The sequence below is a fragment of the Microcebus murinus genome, chromosome 4, assembly GCF_040939455.1.
Source record: "Microcebus murinus isolate Inina chromosome 4, M.murinus_Inina_mat1.0, whole genome shotgun sequence".
Lineage (NCBI taxonomy): Eukaryota > Metazoa > Chordata > Mammalia > Primates > Cheirogaleidae > Microcebus > Microcebus murinus.
Genome location: NC_134107.1, coordinates 9,282,328 through 9,288,980, shown reverse-complemented (window position 1 = coordinate 9,288,980; position 6,653 = coordinate 9,282,328).

The following is a 6,653-nucleotide window of genomic DNA, read 5'->3' as shown; positions in this document are numbered from 1 at the left end:
GGGGCGGAGGTCAAGGCTGGGAGCGCGGGCGCGCCGGGTGTCTGGGAAAAGCTGCCGGGCTCCCGAGACAAGTGCCGGGTTCTCATTGCCCTTGGGGACCCCAGCCAGGGCGCTTGGGGACGGGGGCGGCGGACAAGGCCAGGCCCTTCTCTCAGGTGGCCAACGACGGGCAGAACTTGGGGTGCCGGACGAGTTGGAGCAGAGCACTTTGCCAACAGAGTCAGGTCTTGGGGGCTGGACCCGAGGTTGTCCGGGAGACTCGGCCTATTGGCCTTGCCAAGGGGGCCCTGCCCAGGGAGCTGGGTGTCCACCAGCTTCCGAACCAGCACGTTCCAAGTCCACTGGTGCTCTTGTGACCTGGGAACCCTGCAGCCAACTCCTGGTAGCAAAGGGAAGGGCGCCCCGCCAGCCACCTGCGGGCACCCTGCACCCACTGCTGTGGGGGACAGGGACCCTGAGCTCCGGGCTGCCCCGCCAGCCCCCAGCCCTGCGCCCTTGGGTGAGGCCCCTTCCCTCCCGGGCCTCAGGATCCCCCACCGGCTGCCCCGCCAGCCCCCACCTTTGAGTCCTTGGGTGAGGCCCCTTCCCTCCCGGGCTGCAGGGTCCCCCACCGGCTGCCCCGCCAGCCCCCAGCTTTGCACCCTTGCGTGAGGTGAGGCCCCTTCCCTCCCGGGCCTCAGGATCCCCCACCGGCTGCCCTGCCAGCCCCCAGCTTTGCACCCTTGCGTGAGGTGAGGCTCCTTCCCTCCCGGGCCGCAGGGTCCCCCACCGGCGTGCCGGCTAACACCCACGAGAGCCGAGGAGGCCTTGGGCACGGCCCTGGCCACGCGCCCAGCGTCCTGCCGACTCAGTGCCTCTGAAGACCGTGTGGTCCTCCTGGGCAGGACCCGCGCCGACGGGCCCCCGGGGCGGTGCCAGGAATGAGAACATCCCGGATCTCTGGCAGGCGTCCGTCAGCTGTGTGGCTGTGAACACGTCCCCGGCCCCCGGGAGCCTCCCCGCCTGCCCCACTGCCAGCCAGGCTCCCTCACGCGCCGACCGTTTCGGTCCGTTTCCCCCGCTCTGCGTGGAGCCGAAGCCGTCTGCAGCCTCTGCTCGGGGCCCTGCCTCAGTGGGTCCTTCACACTGCGGGAGCCAGAACCTTCTGAGATCTCACGCCGTGCCCGCCGCTCTGCGTGTGTTCCGCACCTTCGCCAACTGATCTTACCGTGTTTCCCCGAAAATAAGACAGGGTCTTATATTTGTTTTTCCTCAAAAGACACCCTAGGGCTTATTTTCAGGGGATGTGTTATTGTTTTTAAGTACAGTACAACCATCTACACTGATTCAAATATAGTTAAGTCGTCTTCTTCTGGAACATCATCATCACTCTCCAAACCCCGAATTCCGTCCTGAATTTCTTGCGACTCTATTTCCTTTAGAACCGTCGGCCCCAATCTCTTGTGTCCAGCAACAGAGCTCTCATGGGGCAGATGAGAAGGGCTGCTCGTCATCTTTACTGCTCCGAGACGAAATGCACGGGTTGTGCAGATGCGCCGCGTAGCCACCCCCATCACTAGGGCTTATTTTCGGGGTAGGGCTTATATTGCGCATATGCTTAGAAATCCTGCTAGGGCTTATTTTATGGGTAGGTCTTATTTTCGGGGAAATACGGTATATTAGCTCGTTTAATTCTTAAAGCAGCCGTGTGAGGGAGTTAGGACTGTCAGCATGCCCATTTTACAGATGCAGAAACTGAGTCTCAAAGAAGTTGCCCGAGGACGCCCAGTTAGAAGGGCTGAGCACAGAGCTCGTGCTCTTAACGAAGGTACCACGCTGCCTCGTTCTGATGAAGCAAAGGCCCAGAGAGGCAGGAGAACCGCCAGAGGTCACACAGCGAGTCACTAGCTGCGCACACACCCAGGACTCCCGACGCCAGGCTGTGTTCTTGCTCCAGCGCCCCATGATCCGGACCTTCCAAGTGTTCTGAGCGTAACACAGGCAGGCAGGCTCTTCGTGGGAGGGGGACACAGAAGAAATTCCTCCCGCCGTGAGGTGCCCGTGTGATTCCCGCGAGAGATTAATACAATCTTACCAAGGGACACGGCGACACTCGCCAGCCCACCAAGTCAACCAGGAATCGGCAGGGCTGTACTTTCTACCCAGCCGTAATTAGCCGAATCTCCCTTCGTGGTCTTGGGGATCCTTGACTGAGCGCGCCTATCGCTGCGGCCGTGGGGTGATGACCAGCCGCCCGCCTTCCGGAACTGCGAGGAGTGACAATGTCCTACGGCTCCCTTTGAAGTTTAAAGAGGAGTCACGAATGCAAAGGCATGAAAACTCAGTGGAATTCCAAACGCAAAGCAAATGTACCTTGTTGGGATCCAGGGTTTCGTGGAGGGAGGGGTGTTTGCAAGGCTGCTAAGCGAGGATGGTGTTCGGGCCCCGGACGCCCCCTCCTCGGGCAGGAGCGTGGGGAGCGGGTGAGGGGTGGGGTTGGGGGTGCAGGCAAACTGAGTGCATACGACAAGTAGAGAATGAATGAATGAATGGATGGATGGATGGATGGATGGATGGATGGATGGATGGATGGAGTGGGGCTTTGCTCATGCACTTGATCCTTTGCCCAGTCCTGTCCTTTCATCAGGAGAATCTTTCCCTCTTCCTGCCTCTCTGCCGGGAACCTGCTGCTCAGCCTTCACAGCTCACTGCAAATGTCCTCTCCTCCAAGAAGCCTCCCTGGATTTCCTCCCCAAGTTAGCTGCTGCCTCCTCAAGCTCCCGGGGCCTTAGTCCACAGGCCCTTTCACGGTGTTCACCAGCCTTCGTGTGCCCCTCCTCAGTCAGGGCACTGCTGGGGAGGTCACCATCCTCCCCATCTCTGTGTCCCCAGTGCTGAATGGGAAATGGATAGCAAGGTTGCAGATCGTTAATCTACCTGTGCCCCCGCCCCTGTCCCTTCTCTACCCACAGCCAGAGCAACGCCAAGTCAGACCTGTCCCTCCCCTGCTCCCCAATTTGCTCAAGCAAAAGCCAACGCCCGAAAAAAGTCCTGCGAGTGTTGGGACCATTGACCTTCCCTCTGGGAAGAGACGGGGACTTCATCGGATCCTGCCCCTGCTGCTCCCCAGAGGGGCCGGCACGTCCGCCCTGAGCACCCGCCCACTCCTGCCCTCGAGGCCCCTTCTCGGGGAGCCCCCCAGCCTCCCGCCCCTCCTTCCTGCCTTTCTCTCCCCACCATGCTCATCACCTCCAGGGCACGCCCGATCACTTTGTCACACGTCCCGTCTCTCCTCTGTCTCCCCTCACGGGAATGCACACCCCGAGGACAGGGACCCGGGTCTCTCACTCCTGTGCAAATCCCCCGTGCGGAGCGGAAGCTGGCGCAGAGAGGCGCTGGCAGCCTTGCAGGAGAGGGAATGAGCAGAAAGGAGGCGTGCTCACCCGTGCTGGCCTCCCGAGCCCCAGGGTCCTGCCCTGGCACATTTAGGGGCCGAGATCTGGGCCTCCCATACACCGAGACCACCAGCCCCCGCCCCACCCCGGGCCCAGGGTGCCAGGCTTCCAGCAGCTGCTCCACCTGGCAGTGACCCCTTGCGGGCCAGGCCACCACCTGGGGTCCTCTCTGTCCATCCCTGGGAGCTTTGCACTCAGTGGTCACTGTCCTGGGTCCCCAGGCTCTGACTTGGAGAGATGCTCACCTCCCAGGGCTGGAACTGTATCCCTGGTGGCGTGTGACACCAGGACTTGGACCTGCCAGAGGTAAGCCTGCGGGCCAAAGGGCTGTGGGTCACCCCCAGGTTCCAGGAGGGACAGAGGAGCACCCGTGCTCACGCAAAGCCCCGGTGGCGGTGCCTCATTGCACCCCGGCTGCAGGCGAGGACACAGGCCTGGAGACACGCAGGGCCCACCCGACCTCACAGGGACAGGGAGGAAACCAGGCTGCCCACCCGGAGCTGGCCCGGTCCACTGTGCCGGCGCCATCCAGCCTGGGTGTGGCTGGTAAGGAGATGGGCGGGGGGTGGGGGCAGGGCAGGGGTGGGCGAGTCACTTCCTTCTCCTCCTCCCAGTAGACCCCAGTGAGCTGGGGGGAGGCAGTGTCCCCGAGTCTCACAGTGGCAGCTCAGGGGCCTCTCCAACCGAGGGGTACCTGGCCCCCGGGCTGGGGGCGCTCAGAGGGCACCCGCCCCTTCCTGGGGGGCCGCACTGCCCAGCCCTCCCTCCCGAGCCCACCAGGCCGGGACAGGCCTGGGTGCCCCACGCCCTTGGCATCCGCCCGAGGAGATTCCGAGGAGGAAGCCTCAGGGAATGGACACTCACGAATGCAGGAATGTGTGGTAGGAGGTGACAGTGTGACTCAGGGTGACTCAGCGGGAGCCTGCCAGGGGCCTGCTGGCAGCCGTCTGCGGCCACGGCAGCCCCTCGGCCCACCGGCCCGGGCAGGGGCCGGCTCTCCTTCCCCCAGACCCAGTCTCTGGTTGGCTCCGTGCCCGGATGTTTAGAAAACGGCGGGAAGAGGGTGCCCGGCGGTGCCTCGGCTGAGCCCGGGACGCAGCAGGGGAGGGCTGCGAGCAGGAGAGAGGCCGCGGCACTGCCCTTCCTCCCGGACCCCCGGGAGCCCCCACCTGCCGTCCTCAGAGGCCCATCTCATCCGTTGAGTCTTCAGGCTCCAGACTGGGAAACTGAGGCCTGGGGGGGAGAGCACTGGCTGAGGTCAAGGAGCTGATGGAGGTGAACTGAGGAAAGGATACACGTGCCCCGGTCCTGGCCAGGACCGCCAGTCTCCAGTGGGTGGGGGACTCGGCACCGTGCCGCGCATGCCGGCACTCTGCCAGGCCCAGCCGGCCCCACCGAGCCTCTGCTGGAGTCACCGCATTGCCCAAGCTCCTGCCCCACGCAGGCCCAAGAGCTTATTTCGCTATCTGTGAAACCACTGTCCTCCCCGACCCATTATCCATCATCCGTCCGTCCATCCGCCCCTCCACCCGTCCGTCCATCAGCCATGGCCCTTGCATCCATCCATCCATCATTTAATCTGCCCTTCCTTCCTCCATCCACCCACTCATCCAGCCCCTCAAAGACCACCCACGCACTGGCCACGCATCTATCCTTCCACGTGGCCGTCTGACCATCCACTCGCTGACCCCCTCCCCCACCCGTCTTCCCTCCTCTCCAGCCATCAAGCCCTGCCCCTGCCAGCAGGCCCCAGGGACCCAGACAGTCATGGCCATGACCTTCGGGGGCTCATGGACGGACCAGACCTGGACCCAGACTGCTCTACACCAGCAGAGTTGCCCCTCCCCCCCTCCTGCTCCAGCGAGGGTCCCCAGTCCCGCTCCTGCAGCTCTTCAACCCTCATCTGGGGGAGCCAAAGCCCCTCCACCCTCCCACCAGCCCGCTCGGGCAGGGGCGCCGAAGCCGCTGGGAGCAGGCCGGGGCTCAGAGCCCAGGGCAGCAGGGAGAAGGGGCAGTGGCTGCTAGCAGTGCTCAGTAGCCTTGGCCTCAGGGCCTCATTAATTCCGGGCCTGCTCTGTGCTCTGAGATCCCGGATAAGAGGGGATTCCAGAGGGGCGGCCCAGCCTCATAAACCGCAGTCGTTCTTCCTGCCGTGTTTAGCATGGCAGGAGTGGCCGGCAGCTCTGCATCTCAAAGCGCTCGGACCCTGGGTCTGACCGAGCGCCCGCAGCAGCCGTGGCCGGAGGGTCAGGGCAGGTGGGGAGAGACCCCAGGACTGTGACCCCGGTGACCTGCATGCACCTGCTCATGACCCTGCACACCGCCCGGGACAAGACCCACCTCTGAGCCTTAGTTTCCCCCACTATGGGAGGGAGACAGCACCCTCTCTCAGGGCTTGCATGGGGCGTGGTGGGCCAGGTGGGGGACGGCCGGGTGCAGGGGCCACAAGGGCTTTGTGACACACTCAGGAGGACATCCAGGTGGCTCCACCAGGCCCTGCCCTCCCCTCCGGTCCCTTTGCCCTGGCCGACATCTCCTCATCTTTCGGGGCTCTGCTCCGACGCCCCCTCTTCCAGGGAGGCTTCCCTGACCTGGGCGGGGCTGGCCTGCCCTCCCCAGAGCCCCTGCTGCTGCACTTGGCACCTGGGATTCTCAGTGTCTGGCTGCCCGTCTGCCCCTCAGCCCGGCAGCGTGGGAGGGCAGGGCCACGTCTAGGTCCCTGACAGCCCAGAGAGCCAGTGCCAGCGAGGCCTGGCGCTGAGGGCCGCGGGATGGTCGGGCGAGTGGGGAAGCAGCGATGGTCGTGTGAGCCCTGGGCTCCCTGGTGGCCTCCGGGAAGTTCCTCCTGGGAAGAGACCCGTGGCAGGGTTTAGGAGTCAGTGCCCGGCCTGTGTCGTTTTCTTCCCTCTCCTCCAACCCAGCCCGGCCTGAGAGGCGGCAGCCCCGAGGGGCCCGGGCAGAGGCAGAGGCTGGCTGTCCCACTCCGCCCTGGGCCTCCCAGCCCTGTGCGGGGACAAGGACTGGCCAGTGGCACCAGGGTAGCACCAAGGCCCTCTGTGCCCAGCCCTCGGCCCTGCGGGGTCCAGGGCCACCGCTGCCCCTGCCCCAGCCCCCGGGGGGACAGAGGCCCGATGGACTCCAGCCTTGTGGGCCATGAACTCCAGCCTCTGAAACCCACGGGCGCCCAGTGCCCTGCAAACCCGCAGGCCCGCAAACCCG